General features: G+C 37.6%; 1 pseudogene; it reads right to left on the bottom strand.

The window, feature by feature from the left end:
* Positions 1 to 13963: 13963 nt before the first annotated feature.
* Positions 13964 to 16050, bottom strand: LOC129505512 (40S ribosomal protein S23-like; annotated as a pseudogene).
* Positions 16051 to 20926: the final 4876 nt, after the last annotated feature.

Genomic DNA, 20926 nt, shown 5'->3' with positions numbered 1-20926 from the left:
TGGGCTGTACAACAAATGAACTTTGTTAATATAAACCCATCCACAAACAACCTATTTATTTAGTCTGTACTTGCCAAACTACCATCATGTAATTACATTACTCCCACCATTGTTTATCGATGTTTTAAGATAGACACTATCCATATTTGATTAACCCTGAGTATCCAGAATAATGTCTTAAACTTTAACAGTATTAGTGGAGGTTACGAGAAAGCTGATACAGTTTAGATAGTACGATGACCAGAAATCCAAAATATCCAAATCCTGTTCTACCGAACATCTCTCTTCCCTGCACACTACTGAGGAAGTATATTCTCAACTCGTTCCATGCTACTAAAAGTTGATCAAAAGCCTTAAATGCCAAGGAATAGCTTTCAGTCTTCGTCTTGGGCCTATATAGGGTATCCTGTTTCCTTATTCCAAATGAAAATCTGAGACCCAGCATGTTCAGGCGTCCTTTGGAGAAAGAGGTTGAATCTTCACAAAAGACGGTGGCCTAACTCTCTCACCCAGAGATATAATAGCAGAGGCAAATTAAAAGAGTGTATGCAGGGCAGCCCCAGTGGCCCAGTGGTTTAGCGCTGCCTTCAGCCCAAGGGGTGATCCTGGAGACCCGGGATCAAGTCCCATGTCGGGCTCCCTGCGTGGAGCCTGCTTCTCCCTCTGCCTCTCTCTCTCTCTCTCTGTGTGTGTGTGTGTGTGTGTGTGTGTGTGTCTGTCATGAATAAATAAGTAAAATCTTTAAAAATAAATAAATAAAATAAAAGATTGTATGCATAAATATGCAATGTCTTTTAAGGCAGTAATCCTTCTGGTGAACGCAGCTTATCAATGTCTTGAATTATAACCAATCGCTTTAGGGGCTCCTCTCCCGATGATGATCATCATCTTATACAGATGCTGCTACTGATGCTCATAGCCATCTAATGTAACTATGATACAAGATATGGGAAATCTGAAATCCATATAAAAACTTAATGCTGAAAAAAAAAAAATGCTGCCTCAGGACCTCCCTGACAGACACCCAGATCACAGAAGGCCACTGAGCACAATCCTTCTTGGCCAATTTCTACCTGTCTGCCTCCAATGTGAAGGAAAAAACATTCCCAAGCCCGCTCACCTAAAGTTTTTGTAGAATATTTTCACCACCTCTGGAACAATGGCCACAATATACTTTCTCTTCTAGTGCCCCCAGGTCAAAACTCATCTTTCAGAACACTCAAGTGAATCATGTGCAGAATCAGCGAATAGAATCTCCTCTTCTCCAAATCAAAAGCAAACAAATCCTACATTCTTTACTACCACTATCCCCCAGCTGAGTTTCACAGTACCTGCTATGAAGAAAAGAAGATAAAGAGCAAGTGGAAACTTGATTAAGATGATAGATTAGGATGATAGTCAAAACTGAATCATAGTATTTCATGCTAGTTGTCTTATTCTTATGTTTGTGTTTTTTTAATTTGCAAAAAATTAAAAATACACGTATAAGTGCATCCATGTCAATGAGATTCAGAGTAAACTTAGGGTCATTTGTTAATTGCTATGGCACACAGTCTCCATGTTTCAATTCTAAAAGCACTGTCTTCCATCATATGCATTTTACTAGGCATCTGCTATGCTCAAGGTGCTGGTCTATGAAAGGTATTGTGAAGAATACATAAAAATCAACAAGAATACATAAAAATGAACAGTTCATGCCCCCAAAGAATCTCACAATCAAGTAAGAGAAACAATAACAATAACATGAGTGCCACAAAGGCATTTTATGCTAGTATTAAAAGTCTACACTGTGGAGTCATACCTCCCAGTTTTAAATCCCACTTTGGTCATGTATCATTAGCCTCTGGACCTTGCACAGGTATAACAACGGTTTGAGCCCCAGTTGCCCTCACCTTCAAAACAGAGGTGATAAAAAATGGTATCAACTTTGTGAATTGTTTCAGGATTAAATGAGATTTTTTTTCTCCTTCTAAGTCAAAATGGCTAGCATACATAAAAATTTAGTTAACTTAGCTATGATTATATTATATATCAGGTATATATCATATATCATATATATTATATAATTATACATAATGGGTGACACGCACAAAGCTGAATACATATATTAAGTGGTTTAAACAGCTACCCCTGCAATCAGTGAACTAGTATAATCCTTGGCCTCTCTTGATAGACAGATGAGAGATGATAGCTATATAGCTAGATAGATACATAGATACATAGATAGGTAGATTATTGATAGATGATTGATAGATCGATAGAAAGTTAAACCAGCTTTCTTTTACCCAATAGAACTTAAAGAGGGAATTACCTCCCATTCTTACATCAAGAAAAATAAGATTCTTTTTTAGTTAGAGCTGCCACCTGCCTTTCTTTTCCACCTTTTCTCCTGGCTCTGCCTGAGGTAACGCTCACTGTATGACTGTGTCTTGCGGGGGCGATGCTTCCTTGTCTTCTTTGATTGCTATGTTCTTCAGAGTGAGGAGCCTAAGGCCAGGTCCAGACTAAAGCAAAAATGAACATGGTGGGAGAGAGTGTCTCTCAAGTAATTTACACAGTATTGATCTAAAAAGCCCACTAAATCAATGTGATAAAAAGCAGTGAACAACGTTCAGAACTCTAGTAACACTTGTCAACAGTGCCAGAATGAACTAGTCTCTGCATTTTAAAGAAAAGCCTCATTTGTATAAATTATCATCGTGGGTTCATTCATTCATTCATTCAAAAAATGTGCAGAGTGCTTATAATATGCCAGGTACTGTTATGACTATCAGAGATAAAACAGGGAACAAAAGTAATGAAAATCCCTGTCTTTATGAAATTAATATAGACAATTCATTATCATTGGGTCTGCTATGTGCTTAGAGTGATCTTTTCAGTGCCAGAGGGAATACAGACTATTTAAAAGCTACTGGGCATCAATCTTCTGGTGCTTTATAATCTTGATTACCCTTGGAGGTGGAATGAAAATGAAACACCTAGGAAGTAGCTCATTGCAATATAATGCAAAGCAATACAAAATAGGACTTATTTAAGACAAAACAAGTGTGGATCAGGTAATCAGAGTCCAAAAAACTCCAATGTATTTTGTACTTAGCAGGCACATTTGATGAATAATTTGAGCAAGTCAAGTTTTTAGTAAGGAATTTTGTGGAATTTGAGGACTGAGAAAAATGGTGGAAACAAAATACAGTGGTCCAAATAGGGTGGGTTATTTCTATTATTGTTTATTTGCTTGCTCAAAAAAAGACACTCTATAATTTACTAAAATTTAGAGTAAAATAGCACTTTGTGGCTCTTGAAACTTTGATGTAACCCTACTATTTAAAATTATATTGGCGGTTACAGATTAATATCGGCCAAAGTATTCAAATTACACAAAATTGTATTTTATGTAGCCAAGTATAAGTGACTTCCAAATGTGTTTGATTTATGTCCAAGTTCAGACCATAGCCAATTTGCAAGAATGCCTGACACTAAATTTACTTGATTAAATTCCCCAGTCTCACTGTTTTCCAATGATGATTTCTAAGCTAGTCCTTTATTCATGTAGCTCAAAAAGCAATAATGATGTTTTAGGGGGAGGGGACAGGATAAGAGTCGGTTGTTTTTTTTTCCCAAAGTCAGAGCACCATTTCAAGATTTATTTGAAAAAAAAAAAAAAAAAGGCATACAGAGTCAGGAGATAATAGGGCAAGTGGACAGGGCTTGCTATTTTGCTTTCCATATTTGTTAAAAGCCAGGCCTGGGTGATGGCAACATAGCTTATAATCAACAAGTCTAGGAAGTAAAATATTTTGAATCCATGATGTATCTGGTTTTCCTCTTTTTCCAATAATATGAAAAACTTATTGCCTTCTGATACATTGAAGAGATTATTGCGAACATTTTTAAGTATGCTACACTCTTTGAAGACATGGTTCCTTCACTTATTGTACTCATGGTCCATTGGCAAAAATAGGTACATGAATAATTTAAGATCATAATCAAAAGAACAACCAACTGCTAAGTGTGAGTTGATTTGAAACTCTCCAACCTCTAAATTCTAATTCAAAAAGATTGTATTCTGGGTGGAGTCTCTCCAAGCACTTTTTTCCTCAAGGTACCAAAGTATACATGAGGAGTCAATAGTGAAATAGCCATGCTTAAAGCCCTGGTAATGAATATTGGCCTAAGGAATCCAGCTTGCAAAATAACAAAATGGAAACTAGCACATATTTTAGAAGAAAGGTCTGGAAGCCATGGAATCTAGCCTTTCAGGAAATAGAAAATTTCTCTTTTTTAAGATGTGGGCTAAATTTAACTGAGTTCAACCAGAATTACCCATAGATTTGACAATGATAAACAAATAGGCCACGATCACAGTCTTCATTCAGAGTGGCTTCTCAGCCTATCCAGAGAGAAGCCAGACAGGAGCCAGAAATTGACCCGCTGTCCAATGGGAGACAGAACTACTAGGCACCCCTGCAAAAAGCCATGTGAGATCTACAAAATTTGTGGCAGTGGATGGAGGGGCTTTAAGTTACAACTACCATCGCAACCATGGTATTCAAAAGACAATGCCACTACAGTAACTATATAAATTGTTAGCAAGTTACTAAAGCACTTGAAATATGGGGAGGAAAGGAAAGAGTCAGAGATACAGCTATGCAGCCAGCAAATCTTACTATGGCCCCCAGAAGGTTTCTATATATAAGTGGCCAGTGACAAAAAAAAATAAAATAAAATAAAAATAAAAAATAAAAAATAAAATAAGTGACCAGTGACATTGAATGTTCTTCAGCAAAACAATCTCCCCACTTTTCTCTAAGAACCAACCCCCAGTCAGCTTTTAGAATCTCATCTCTATACTTATAAACCAGTTTTAAATAGTTATTCACTATACATGAAACGTATTCATGGATGGCCTAGTAATTCTCTTAATGATATCACAAAATCCTCAGACTGAACCAAACCTCTAAGAGAGCCTCCCCATTTCAACAGACAGGACAAGAACCACTTGGAATGTCAACAGCTGTGACCAAAATGAAAATCATTTCTTCTAAAATTAGTGAGCTTCTATTATAGTATCTTTGGGCTCTTTCAAGGGTCCCGGCTGTTCTTTAGCACTTCCCCAGACAGTCCATATACTGACGGTTATGCAGACTTTGGCCCTGCGGTAAGTCTGGTCTGATTGATTGACTCATAGCACTGCTCATTTATATGAAAACAATACTGTTGACAATGGTCGCTAAATGCCAAGGTTTGAAAACATTCATGTATGACCAACAACCCCTTCTACTCTGTGAACTAATTGCCTAGAAAAGGTGGGGCTGGTGAAATTAGGACTGAAAAAGTTGAAAAAATAAAGATCAATTATTGACTTCCTACTGTGCACAGAACACTATACATTATGCACCAAAGTGGGGTTAAAATAAGTCCCATAGATTGTGTGTGATCTATTGGGTAAATAATCTTTACACCTACAAAAGAACCTTAAAATGTACAGAGCAACATTCTAGAGGATGCCCTACAATTACTATTTTACATTCTCAAGGAGGGTTCTCAACCAGGATCAATTTGCCCCCCACCCCCCCACCCAGGGCATATTTGGCAAAATGTCTGGAAACACTTCTGGTTGTCATAGCTGAGGAGAGTGGAACTTACTGGCACCTAATAAGTAGAGGCCAGAGATGCTACTAAATGTCCTACAATGCACAGGACAGCCCCTTCCAACAAAAAATTATCTGACCCAAAATATCCACACTGGTGGAATTGAGATACCCTGCTCCAGAGCAGTACTGTCCGACAGAAGTTTAATCTGAAGCCACATATGTAATTTTAAAATTTCCACAGCTCCATAAAGACAAAAGGAAAAGAAGTGAGAGAGTAACTTAATAATATATTTTATTTAGCCCAATATATACAAAATAATGTTATTTTCAATCTGGAATAAATATTTTAAAAATTAAGACATTTTCCCCTTTTTTGGCACTGTCTTTGAAATCCACTGTGTATTTTGCACTTACAGCATATCTTAATTTGGATTAGTCACATTTTGAGTACTAAGTGGTCACATGTGGCTACCATGTTGGAAAATGTAGTTTCCAGAGAATTGAAAATATATACTTCACTTTGTTGGTATCAAAACAGCTGGTTCTCTCCAACTCAAAAGAAATGAGGAACGTGATCTTCCAACTTCACACCTAGATTTTCCTGGCTCTAAACAAGTGCCACGGCAGAAACACAATTGTGGACACCCTTAGGGAAAACTCATATAGTATGAGAAGAGCAAGTGAATTTTAAAAATAGAATTGTCCTGCCACAGGCTGATGGACGTTGATTTCATTAATGTTATGGTAAATGAAACTGAATAGGACATGGCCAGAGAACAATTCTGAATGCTTACAACATAGAATACATGGGTCTACTCACCCATTATATTTGAAATCCTCAGAATGTATTAAAACTAGTTATCTAACAGAAATACTATAAATTTTAAAGTCTCTTTTCCTTCCACCCAAAATTTAAAACAACTTTTGAATAGCCAATAAAAAAGTTCCATTGAGTGCCAGATCAGTCAGCAACATTTATTTAGCTTGCACTGTACAAAGACCATTATATTATGCAATAAAATGGTATTAAAAACAGCTCCTTTGAGTTGCTTACAATCTGCTTGGGAATAAATAAATGATAACATATGAAAACAATTTTAGGACATTTACAAAGCAACATTTTACTGAGTGCCTCTATAAACACTACTTTATACTCTGGGGCATCTTAAAATAATATGGTTCCTTTTGTTGATGGAGAAATAGCTGAATATCATAGAAATCTATTAAAATTTATTGCCCACAAATCAGCCAGCTAAACCAATTACAAACAATTGAGTGCAGGTTTATTTAGCGCACATAAGGGTAGTTAGTTAAATAGTCTGCTCTTAAAATAATTCCTCATGTGCTATCTCTACAGAAAAGGGAAATTTCATGGCTGGATTTAATAAAAATATCTATGCCACCACAAAAATGTCACAAAATAGAAAAACAACATTCTTTCTCACCTCTATTCTCAAGTGATAAACAGACTCAGATGTGCATCGAGCAATGGTACCTTTGTGAATCAGTGGGTGGAAATAAACACCTTCTTGAGAGTTGGGGGACTTGAACCACAAGCTAAAGTCTGTGTCTTCTTTTGCCTTGAATTTAATGCCAAAAATATCCTGAAAATGGAAAAACACTGTCAGTTGTATATATTTATCTGGTATTTTTGTAGGCAAGACAAGAGTCTGCAGTAGTTCTTAGCACTTCTGACTGAGTTCAGAAATAGTTGTGAATGTGGACAAAACAGAAACATGCATGGATTCGCTTTGTGGAAAAATTATCTCCAGCATCTGGCTAGGCAGAGATGGCTAGAGATAATAAATCTCTGCCAGATATACCTAAAATGAGCTCCACTTGATCACATTTTAATTCAACATTTCATATGTTGTTTTCTAAAGGAATAATAAGGTGGTTTGTTGCAAATAATGGAAAGCGGAATTCTGTAGGCAGTCAGATTGAACCTCTCTCCTTAGGGATTATCAATCTTCTTTACTGCTCATGAACAACAACAAATAGCCCAAAGCACCTGATTAAAAAGTAGGCAAAGGACTCAGATAGATATATCTCCAAGAAGATACACAAGTGGCTGAGAGGCACGTGACAAGATGCTTGGCATCACTAATCATTAGGGAAATACAAACCAAGATCACAGTAAGATACACTTCACAGGCCTTAGATGGCAGACAGATGGATAGATAGATAGATAGATAGATAGATAGATAGATAGATAGATAGAACAGAATAACAAGTGTCGATGAGAATGTGAAGACACTGGACACTAATGCATTGCTTGTGGGAATATAAAATGGTACAGTTGCTGTGGAAAATAGCATGGTGTTTCCTCAAGAAATTTAACATAGAATTGCTATATATATATATATATATATATATATATATATATATATATATATATATAAAGAATTGCTATATAATCCAACAATCCTACTTCTGGGTATAGACCCCCAAGAATTGAAAGCAAAGGCCTGAATGGATATTTGTACACCCATGTTTATAGTAGCATTACTCACAATAGTCAGAAAGTGGAAGCAATCCAAGTGCCCACTGACAGATGAATGGGTAACAAAATGCAGCACATACATATAGTAGAATATTATTCAGCCTTTAAAAGCAAAGGATTCTTCAATATTGTAGAACATAGATAAGCCTTGAAAACATTATGCGTAGTGAAATAAGCCAGACAGAAAGTGCCAAATATTGTACAATTTCACTTCTGTGAGGTGCCTAGAATAGGCAAATTCATAGAAACAGAAAATAAAATGGCGGTTGCCAGGGGTCCAGGGAGGGGAACCGGGCGGTATTGTTTTATGGTTACAAAGTTTCAGTTAGCTACTATCTCCACCTGATGTCACAAAGGCATCTTAAGGCCAAAGTATGCACAACTGAACCCACTGTCTCCTCTCCAATACCTGCTTCTCCTCTTCTGTTCCCGAAGTATGTATCACAGTTCTCTTTGTCACCCAGTCACATGTCTGGATCCAGTTTCTCCTCTATGCCCTCCTGCATCTAACTCATCATCAAAAACTGATTCTGCTTCCTCACACCTCATAGATCTACTCCACTTCGTCACATTTTCCAATATTACGTCAGTCCCTAACTAGATCCTGTTGTCAGTTTGGTCTTCCTCTATTCATCCTTCACCAAGGGACCAGTGTGACCTTTCTGAAATGTAAATATGTACATATGCCTTCCATGTTTGAAAAACTAAAATAAGGATGCCTGCTACTGCCCTTACAAATGAGTCCTATTTCAGGAAATAGAGGCATAGATGCAAAGAAGGTACAATAGGACCATACCACGTGTACTATCTGTTGAACAGGATTACATAACTCCGCTAACACCCATATGTATCCCCGATGAAGCATTTGCGAATTACATCACCTCTGTCATAAACTCATCTCATGGAAAAGTTCTTCCATATTTTTACACTCCATATTTTCTCACTCTTGATTCTATTCTTAGTTTCAATAATTTTCCAATCTTCCAATTATGTGTATCATATAGATATATATATTTAAGAAAAATGTAAGATGGCAACAACATCCACGATATCGCTAAGCAGTGAGCATATCTTGGAAAAGGAGAAAGTTGCATTTCCATGGGACATGAGTAGGTACAAAACTGCCTGTACCTACTTCCTGCTGAAATGTAACTCTGCTGGCATCCTGGGAAGCTGGACTGTAGGTGTTGGAAATGCAAGGGAATGTGACTAACATCAAGTGTTTTATATTACAATATTCCAAAGATGAAGAGTGTGATGAAATTCACAAAGAGGACATTCTTTAAAAGGGATTAAATTATCATTATCCACACTTAACAACTTCGATTTAGAAAACTCCATCCAAGCAACCAAAAAACTAGTATAAATAATGAATCAAGACCCATAGCTTTCTTGGAAACCCACGGGAAAAAAAAATGTATGAAGTATGAAAAGAATCCTATTCTCAAGAACAACAAAAAGCAAAATACTTAAAAATCATATTTTTAGGGGTGCCTGGGTGGCTCAGTTGGTTAAGCGTCTACGTTTGGCTCAGGTCATGATCTCAGGGTCCTAGGATTAAGCCCTGTGTTGGGCTCCCTGCTTAGCAGGGAATGTGCTTCTCCCTTTCCCTCTGCTCCTCCCCCTACTCCTGCTCTCTCTCTCTCAAATAAACATGTAAAATCTTTTTTAAAAATCACCTTTTTAAAATATATGGGAATTAAGTGAGAGATCTATTATGGTTCTAGATAAGAATATTGAATTTATAAAGTTAAACTTCAATGCAATTATACTTAAAATTCTGATAGGATTTCCTTGGTAATTTGATGAAATGTTTCTAAAATTTACAGAATAAATTGAATACATTTTATCTTTTTTTTAAACATCTCGTTTATATATTCATGAGAGATACAGAGAGCGAGGCAGAGACATCGGCAGAGGGAGGAAAATTGAATATATTTTGAATAAATATAAAAATTTCCTACTCTCCCCAGTTTACTTTTTTTAAATTTTTTTTTCCTGGAGTATAGTTGACACACAATGTCATATTAGTTTCAGGAGTACAACATAGTGATACAACATCTCCATAGGTTATGTTCTGCTCACAACAAACATAGCTACCATCTGTCACCACACAACACTGTTATAATATCATTGACTAATTTCCTATGCTGTACCTCTTAGTCCCATGACTTACTCATTCCATACCTGAAAGCCTGCATCTCCCGCTCCCCTTTACCTATTTTGCGCATCCTCCCCCTTCCCCTGGCAACCATTAGTTTGTTCTCTGAATTTATAGGTCTAATTGTTTTTTGTTTGCTTGTTTATTCATTTGTTTTGTTTTTTATAGCCCACATATTAGTGAAATCATATGGTGTTTGTCTTTCTCAGTCTGACTTATTTCACTTAGCGTTAAACCCTGTAGGTCCATCCATGTTGTCATAAAAGGCAAGATCCCCTCTTTTCTTTTATATGGTTGTATAATATTCCATTTTTTATATATTCCATTTGCAATAACATATATTATTCCATTGCAACTTGTGTGTATCTATCTATACAACATCTTCTTCATCCATTCACCTATCGATGGGCACTTGGGTTGCCTCTATATTTTGACTATTGTAAATAATGCTGCAGTAAACATAGGGGTGCATATATCATTTCAAATTAGTATTTTCAGTTTCTTTGGGTGAATCCCTAGTAGTTGAATTACTGGATCACATGGTATTTTTATTTTTAATTTGGGGGGGAACCTCCATACTGTTTTCCACAGTGGCTATATCAATTTACTCTTCAGTTTATTCTTTCAGAAAATGCCAGGCAGGATTTTAGGCCCTTGCCTAATGTATACCTCTGGCCTTATTATACTTCATATTGGCTCTTCATTCCCATGCCTTTTGTCCTGTTGAGGTACTTGAAGGTCAGGAACAGCATCATTCATCATTTCTATCACCCAGCATGAAACCTGGCTCAGAGGGAAGACTCAATAAATATTTCTTGAATAAATAATTTTCAAACTGGTTAAATAGCTGTGCCCACAGAGTGATGATTAACAGACCTATTATCACCAAGAGGGCAGCCACCAGTGCCATGAGATAGGATTCTCTTATTCCACCCTAATCATCGTTTCATCAGTGATTACGTTTGTACATGGTACACTTGCTATTTTGTGAATGTTGACAGTCTGGGAGGATTAAATAATAAGCCGGCAGAAGTGAGAATGCTCCCAAACGCTGCTAGGAAATAGGTCCAATTTAGGAAGATGAAGTTCAGTAAGGGCAAGAATAAAATAGCACACACACATACACATCTCTGGTAAAGAAAGTTGGAGAACATGAGATGGGAACAGTATTTTGAGAACATACTTAGGATCTTGGAAGCCATACCAATGTTCCAGAGGTCTCCAGACTCTGGAATAAGGTGACTTTATGTGGTCTAAACAGTCCTAGACTCACCTTGGAAAGCAACGGGAGATATAGTTTCCAAATTCAATAACAATCTGCCCAGGTCTGGATAATGACACTCTACGACCTATCCCACAGTTTTCGGCCAGTGGTACTCCTACTGATGCTCCTTAGCATCTACAAGGCCTTTGTCACAGAGCCCTTTATCCACCCCTGTTCCCTGGGCAGCTGGATAGCACTGCTGGCCCAGGTAGTGGTGACAGGGCTGCTGGCCCTTAGCACCCTGGTCCTGTATGTCCCTGTTGTCAACATGCACTCCTAGGCATGGTGCCCCCAGACATTCACATACCCTTTCCCTGCCTCCAGGTTTCAGAGAAGTAAATAGTATTTGGAACATTTAAAAAAAAATTATATTTTGTTTGGATTAGAATCACCTAACATTGGCTTCCATTTTCAATTTTTATGACATCAGTTCAACTGTGTCCCCTTTTCTTAAGCAAAAATATGATTTGGTATCACTAAACAGTAGGTTCTATGAGTCTTGGGAAAATTAAACTTTGCCCTGAAGCTTCATAGCATGTAAGGACTCGACTAGATTCAAAGTTAGACAAGAACTTGGCCCTCACCCTTTCCCATAACCATTAGAATAGCACAGTTATGGCTAATTGCAGAGAAGCAGTCAAGGCACTTGTTCTGCTTGTGCACTTCAGTGTTTTCTGGAAGGCTCTCAAATATAGAGATATACCATATAGGAGTTCCTCCATCAAATAAATTTTCCTTGAAGATCGTATCAGAACATCAAGATATGGCAGAGCAAGGCATATCTGTTAAAAACAACATGAGAGACCTCCCCAACCAAGGACTTAGGTGTGGTACCCATGCCACCTCTTAAAAAACATCTTTGCTTTTCTTCCTCTGTCCATCTTTCTTTCTCTCTCTCTTTCAACATGTACAATCTTGCTTCTAACAATGCAGCACAATGGAGATCGTAGACAACTTTAATTTAACATAAACAAGTTAAACTTTAGATTCATCTCCATTTTAGACAGATGTGAAATTTGTCCTTCTAAAAGGGAAATTCAAGTAATGGGTCATTGATACTTTTTCACTATAGCCCGTGGCCATTATTTACAAGTGATGATAAGCAAAAAAAAAAAAAAAAAAAAAAAAGGGCATCTTCAAACATGTAGATACCAGTCTTCAAGCCTCATACAACAACACTACTTCCTGTAAAGATTTCCACATACAAACAAATTCTCCTGCATGCCATGAGGAATGCTACAAAGCAAGGCAACCTATAATTACACTTCCAATAAATGCAAATGCACAAAATAGTTTCAAAACGGTTGCCACAGATTTCAGCAATACCTTTTGGTTTACCATATGCATAACCGACTAGCTCAAACTTGACTTAAAAAATCAAAATAATACTAAATGCCTGGTACATTTGTAGAAGGAAATGCCAACAGCACCATGTGCTACAGATAAGTGAGACTATGATAGAAAGTGAAGCCCAAGAGATCAAAATTCTTCACGTCTACTTCCTCCTTAATAAATTATTATAATTTCAGACAGTATTAATGGAACCCAAATATCAGCTGAAATCTACTTCTCCTTGATTCAAACATCCCATGGGTTGTAGAAGACCAAAGTCCTCTCCAAAAGTTCTACACAGTTGGGGGGATGAAGAAAGGTGTTGCTGGTATGTTGACAAGGCTGCCTTGCCTCTGAATGCCTGCTTCTGCCTAATTTGTTCATGTTCTGGCTCTTTTTGTTTGTGCTCACCCTATTCTATTCTACCTGGAACAAGGTCTTTCCCATTACTCTAAATCGGAAAACAAAAGCATGAATGCAAAAAAAAAAAAAGCATGAATGCTTAGGACAGACTTTACTAAAGGCTAAGGAGTCGGGGCAATTTACAACTGCAGAAACAGAAACAATCTCATCAAATATTAAACATTCTTGCTCTTAAAAATCCTTCAATCACCCCAATTGATGGGAATTTCCACTCACTGCCTTTACCCTCTGTGGCCCCCCAGCATCACAGCTCCTTCCCCAGCTACTCTCCTCTTCTCCCTCTCCTCTCCTTTATCTTCCCAACCCCAGCTCAACTCTCTGCCTGCCCAGCCTTCAAAAAATTCATACTAAGACCCCTTCAGATATTTAGACCCAATATGGTACGCAGCAGAATGAAACAAATCTTCAAGGGACAAGATCCATTTACCTTTGAAGCCAAATGTTGTTGGTCTTGCCCTTTCCCCCATTGATAGTATAATCACGTTTGTTTGTTAATGTAATTTGTCACAGGATTTGAAAATCTGGAGAAACGAGTGATTTATGTCTTTGTATATCAAAACCTTTTTAAAATATAAAATTCAAATTAACCCAAGTATTCAAAGTAATTCTAATGAGCCAGGTCTCACATTTGGAGGGGGTGGGGAGCACATGAAAATTTATTACTGTCATGTCTTCACCATCAAAACTTATGATCTTGGTCTTGCCTTCCTGCCTTTTTACAAGATCAGAAGAGACACATTGGCGACTTAGACAACCTTAAAGTGAATGTGTCACCAACAGCATGACCTTTGGGACCAAATCCTACAGCCAGAACTTCATCATTTTTCTCAATAAAATTCAAACAACCATCATTGGGTTGTTTTGTTTTGTTTTGGGGGGTTCATTTTTTATTTTATTTTTTTGCCATTTTTGATCAGCGAGACCCTGACATATTTCCTGATGCCAGAATTTGGCTGTTTGGCTTCAACCTCTACTTTTCCCAGCACAGTTCTCTTTGCACGGGAAGCATCTCCAAAAGGATTGGCTTTCAAGGCTGTGCCCAAATGGGCTTTCTTGTCCTGTTTATCATGCCACGTCTGATCTCATCGGTGACTATGAAGATTCCTGGCAATATGACACTTGCCCAACCTGCCAGCACCATGGCCCTAAGCAAAAGAGACACCAGGTCCCTCGTTTTGTGTCCATGTTTGTTCAGTCTTAAACTTCTCCATATGGAGGGCCATACTGGCTCAGAGTCTTGAGGCACTTTCTCTGATACAACTATCTCCAACTGCTACAGAGCCTCTAAGAAGGATGGGAGTGGTCTTAACATGAGTGAATCGTGACAGTTAAGAAAATAATCTTGGGCAGCCCCGGTGGCTCAGCAGTTTAGCGCCACCTTCAGCCCAGGGCGTGACCCTGGAGACCCAGGATCAAGTCCCACGTCAGGCTCCCTGCATGGAGCCTGCTTCTCCCTCTGCCTCTCTCTCTCTGTGTATGTCTCTCATGAACAAATAAATAAAATCTTAAAAAAAATAATATTTTCCAGTTTCTTTTTTTTTTAAAGATTTTATTTATTTATTGAGTCACACACAGAGAAAGAGAGAGAGAGAGAGGGGCAGAGGTCTCCAGGATCACGCCCTGAGCTGCAGGCGGCTTTAAACTGCTGCGCCACTGGGGCTGCCCTCTTTTCCAGTTTCTAACTGACTTTTGTTATCACATAAATGTGACCCTAATTACTTTCTCTTCCAAATTGGGTTTGTTTGTTTTTTGGCTTTCTATAGACCAAATTTGTTTACAAATCATGTGCCTTCATACTGTTTTCAATAATTTGTAGTCATGTAATAAATGACAGTTAAATAGGGGCAGAGTCTTTCATTCTCAAACATCACTATCCGGAGTGTCACTAATCCTAGTATTCAATTCCCAAATATGAAGTAAGTCTAAATGATACCACACTTTCACACCTTTCTTTTTTGCTCGGGTTATTAATCTAATAATATCAGTTTGGGATCAGTATACTTTGAAAAAAAAAAAGGGGGGAAGAAGTATTTTTGCTAAAGAGGAAAAGAGTTCCCAGGTTTACCTTTTTTCTTCATCTAGCCAAAGCCATATTTCTGGCTAAAGGTGTCTCTTACTCACCTTGTTATTCAATTCATGGTTTAGAGATGCCCTGGAGGCAGAGATGATTGCTGAAGGCTTATGCTATCCAGCCCTATGACTCATCAATCCTATGAGTCCACAGTTTGTAATTATAACATAATGGAAGATATTATTTTATGAAAGGAGAAGCTATGACTTGTCCAAAAAAGGAATACAGCTTATAGTAAATATAAGAGGAATTAGAACACAAGTTAACAAACACTTTCCTTTTGTATGAACAGGATTTGAAAGAGTCATTTTAGATAGGAAACAGAGACGCCTAAAGCTTAATTCATTATTTAAAACATTTGGTTTATTCTTTATGAAAAAATTATCCTAAATTATGTGGGTTTTGCTCTTGAGAAATTAAGCTTTTGGAGAAAAGGGTTTAAATATTTTAATATTAATTAAAGTGTATTTTTACTTATTTACTTCAGTTACTTAAGTTTATATTTTACATTTCCTTTTACTGTTGATATACTTTCACTTAATTAACAAAAAATGCATCACTACCATAATATAAACACACGTGTTTAAAAAAAAGCAAGCGATCTGCCAATATGATGAGTAGCTACATTTAAAATGCAAATCCTTTATGAACCAACTGACTTACAGTAATTGTGCTGTATTTTTCCATTACAGACAAGAGCATTTTGGACTATCTTATGAATTCAGAGTCCAGGGAATTCCAATGAGATAATGTCATTGACCTTGAGTACAAATAATCGGTGGTGAATATTGTAATATGATAATGTGAAAGTTGCAAGGAGCTCATTCTCAGACTCTACCAGAAAACCTGCTAAATCAACAATAGGATGAGACATAGTGTGAACTAAGAGAGCAGAACTCTAAGGCATGTTACCTAAAATAGAAAGGCTTCTAAACAACCGAGAGATTAAGTGTGAGCTCTCACGGTTAACTGCTATTAAATTAGTTTGGCGTGTGAGCATCTATCATGTACCTATCAGCCCTGTGTCACTTAAGTGGCCAAAGGTAAATGTCAACTTTCAGCTGAGCGGTTCTCATTGGGTAGTTCCTTCTGCCTATTGTATCATTTAAATCAACTAGTGTTCCTACCACTCTGAAAGCATGCAGCTTCCTCAGAAATGCCCGTTTCTGCAAGCAGCACAGTCCTCGGTGAATAAAAGACAAATACTGACTCTTTAAAGGGGAATACCATAGGAGAACGGGATTATCTGAGCCACGCTATGTATGTTTACACCCACAGGCTGCCAAAAAAATCCTTGATATTTGTCAGAAATGCAGTTGTAATTAGGGAAAGCAGAAGAAAACCAACCTCAGTTTGCTAACTGACCTGAGGCATCTAATTTATGTACATGTTCATTTTGTTAAAACATGCAAGCAAAGAGCTATTGGAAGCCATATGCCATTCGTTATGAAAAGCACATTCCTTTAGTCTTTGTAACAAAAGCCATATGGCTTTCCGAAAGTTAATTATATCATAAATATGCTGTAATAGTGGGGAGTGTGGTCTAGCAATTGCTGGAAGAAACTTTTGAGACCTGGCTTTGAGTCAATTTCTCAATGGATTCCATTTAGATCCTTGGGGGAAGTGACATGGACATTGTGCCTCCGTTTCCCAATATTCAAAGTGAAGACCATAATAATATGGGACCTACGTGGGAGAAGAAAATGGAAATGTCTTCCCACTTAAAGGTAAAATAATGCTTCAGACTATAACTCAGGTCAATAAAACAGTAAAGCAGTAAAAGATTTTTTTTGAAATACTGATTGGTTCATCAAAACGGTCTCTTCCTCCTTTTAATACATCCTTCCCACCATTGCCAGAGTAGTCTTTCTGGAGGTTGTTTAACTCCATTGTTAAATGTTACTTATAAAATAGCACTTGAACTCTATAAATGGCCTTTATAGTCTGCCCCAGCCTGCTGTCCAGACACATCTGCCAGCAGTCTCTCCCTGCCCTGACACACAGGCATACACACCACATCCCAAGACAGATCATTCTCGTTTATTTCTCTGTGTGTTTCAAGGTCTGCTCCTCTGGCCTGCTCCCTTGGAAGAGGCCCTACCTCTTCTTCTCCACTTATCTCCTATATGTGTGTGTCAAGACCCAGACCGTCGTCTTACCCATGGTGAGATGTTGGACTTCCTCAGGCCATTTGTAGTTCCCTGCTCGAAGCTACCATGGCACTTGCTGCATACCTTCTTAAACACTTATTAGATTGTGCGGTCTTTATTTGTAAACATACCCCCTTCTCCTCCGCCAGAATTGGGCTTCCGAAGTAGAGAGTCTAAAGCCTGGCAAATAGTAGGTACTCAATAGTATTGAGTTTACTAGTTTATCGTCCACTTTTTAAAAATAGAGGCAACTGGCTATTTGACCCCGGGAGTCAAGTTTTTAACTAGTTTCCATATTCATTTCAACCTTTCAACTCTCCCTCCATCTGTAACATTTTCTAATAGTCCAGAAAATGACCCCAAGGGACTCATATGTTCTACCAACAACAGACTCTTCCACTGCGCTATCTTTTTGATGCAAGAAAATAAAAGGATTTTAGAACATTTTTAAACAAAGATTAAAGCCAAGAGTTTTCTGGTTAAACTTCAGCTAACCAAAAAATTAAATGAAACACAGTCCTCATTCCTGAAGCATTTCAGTTAATCATGGTTTTATGGAAACTTAATCCAGCACAGAGGCTGAACTGAAACAAGACAGCCAACAAGTCCAACAGATAATTACATCTCCATCTGACATAACCAAACTGGGTATAGTTGTGCATGGCGTAATAGTAATGAATGTAAATTGTCTAACATTAAATTCTCATCTCAGCGATACAAAACATTGCTCTAATAGCCTAATTTGACTTTTTAAAAATGTTACTTCATTATGCTTCTGGTTTACACTTAAATGAGACAGAAAAACCTCTCTCAGATTCCATAGGATTTGGATTTTCTAAAAAGTGGGTGTCCAAAGAATCCTCGTTCAGAAACTAAATCATCTCCACATGTGCTAAGAGTAGCAAAAAGAGAGAAAGAGAGAGAGAGAGAGAGAGAGAGAGAGAAAGAAAAGAAAAAAGAAAAGAAAAGATAGAAAAGAAAAAAAGAAAAGAAAAGAAAAGAAAAGAGAACATTTATGTCTCTGATACGCACATAACTTGGAAAAAAACCAAAAGAATGTCTGAAAGTTAAAGAGGAGAGAGGGCAGAGAGTCTGACTTACAAATTGGTTGGGAGCTATTTTATAGGGAACAAGTTTTAGGATCTGATTTAAGGGCAAGGCAACAGGGAAATACTAATAATAATAAAGGCAAGAGGGAATCATTGATATAGTTGAGCTCCAAAACTTTAATTTCCTCAAAATAGTTTCCAGATGGTTAAGAATGTCTTTCTATGTACAGTATTTTCAGGAGCGAAATAAAAAGTTATCCATTTGCTTACATGGTAATTTTTCAGCAAGATGCCACATTCATTTTAAATTGTCATTGCTGATATCAACCCTTTGATGTTGGAGACACCTGCCTGGGGGCCAGCAGCATACTCTATCAGAATGTCAGGAACTGTCACGAGGACCTGGGCCCTGGGAGACAGGGCTGTGCGTCATGGGTATGTAGCAATTCTGTGCTTTGATGTCTACTTTCCCTCCAGAAGGAGGGTACTAACCAAATGTCTCAAGATTTTCTCCTTTCTTCCCTCTACATCTATAGGATGCAAGTCATGGAATTACAGGAGAGAAGTAATGAAAAGATTACAGAGGGAAATAAGGTGGCATTTCTTGATTCTTCTTTTCATCTCAGTGACAACAGACCCAGACTGGGACTCAGAAGACTGGAAGCTCATCCTCAAACCCATTTCTTTGCCAAATTAATGAATTTCTCTGTACTTCACTTTCTCTGCCGTCCTTCTATTTTCTTAATAGAAATATGACAGTATGAATAACCCTATTAACTGCATGTGCATTTCTTAAAAGTCTACTATATAAACACAACGACTTTTTAAATTACCAAGCCATGCATTCATTCATTCATTCAACAACTACTTTTGAACGCCTGCTATATATCAGACTCTGGTTGCTAAAATTTAATGGTAATTAAAACACGGTACCTCTTCTCATGGAGTTTAAAGTCTAATTTGGAAGCCAAGGACTGATCAAATAATCACACACATGGGAGTTACAAACTGGTGTGTATATAATTACAATACACAGTAGCGGTGGTGGTATTATCTTCATTCTACAGATAAGGAAACTGAGCCCCCCCCCCCCCGGAGATTAAATAACTTACCTGCTGTCATACAACCAGTAAGTAGAGTCAAAATTCAAGCCCAGTCTGTGCTCTTAAACACCATGCTGTACCGCCTCTTGTTCCTACCGTTGGTCTGCTGAAACATGTCGAAAACTATGGTTTTTTGGTAAAATAATCTAGACAGCATGTTCAAAACCTATCTCTGTCCCCTCACTGTTCTGCTGGTGATTTTAACTTCCTCACACAAAGGATAAATTCCACTTGGTAACTCTTTGTGAGAGTTACATTTAAAACAAAGAAAAGCAAAACTTTCAATTCCTTTCAATCAGAAATTTGGTCTACTAGGATAAAAAAAAAAGGAGATAATTTCCTAATTGCTTTTTAAAAACAGGAGGCTCTGTTGCTCATGTTTTAGCAAAATGTCTTCTCCCATTGTCCTTGCACAGTAAGCTGTACATAGGTTGATAGAATTTCTACCCTGAAGGAAATGATTGTAAAATTTGATGCAATGCAATGTGAAATGGTGCCATCAGTCTATATTTGAGTCTTAAAAATAAGGTGGGAAAGCCAGACCTGAACAGACCTCGTTCTAGCTCCACACCATTTTGAGGCTAGAAACGCATCTACAGAAGGTATGTTGACAACTACAACATTTTCATCTCAAATCATGCTGCTTCCCAGGCTTCAGCCATGCCAGAAGATTTCAAGAGCAAAAGAAAAAAAAGGAGCACAGCAAAGGAGACGTGCTCTGACAAGTTAGTGTGGAATGCCTTTTGACTTTTTCTTACAGCAGAAAGATTCTTTGGGGGATGAAGATTAAGCAATCATCAGAAATGAGCCTCCTCATATGACTAGAGAATTAGCACAGAGACTATTTTTTGAACTTAAAGCATCAGAAGCCCAGATTGAAATGAAGAATTACTACAAACAACTAACCATCGTTACGCTTGATACTGCTTACAAGACAAAACAGGAATCTTTTGGGCAACTGCCATCAAGATGTGTTAGGGAGCAGGAGTTTCACTCGTGCGCAGAAAATTGAGAACACGAAAAATTGTGTATAGTTGTTGAGGTGTGTAAACATCTAAAACAAAAATAACACAAGAATCTATAAAAGCACTTTGCTTTTCAGCAGGGTCCATGAAATACATGGAGTGCTGATTAGTCCTTATTTTGTAAATGGGGAGGAAGCTCAGCTCTAACATGAAAAGTTAATACTTTAAGAAAAAGAATATACCAGAATATGCGGGCCCACATCACTCCTTAGCAGAACTCCAACTTGAATCTCCTAAACTTGTCATGAAAA

Source organism: Nyctereutes procyonoides, unplaced genomic scaffold (genome assembly GCF_905146905.1).
Source record: "Nyctereutes procyonoides isolate TBG_1078 unplaced genomic scaffold, NYPRO_anot_genome, whole genome shotgun sequence".
Classification (NCBI taxonomy): Eukaryota; Metazoa; Chordata; class Mammalia; order Carnivora; family Canidae; genus Nyctereutes; species Nyctereutes procyonoides.
Note: the sequence above shows the minus strand (reverse complement) of the source record. Positions and strands in the feature narration are given on the sequence as shown.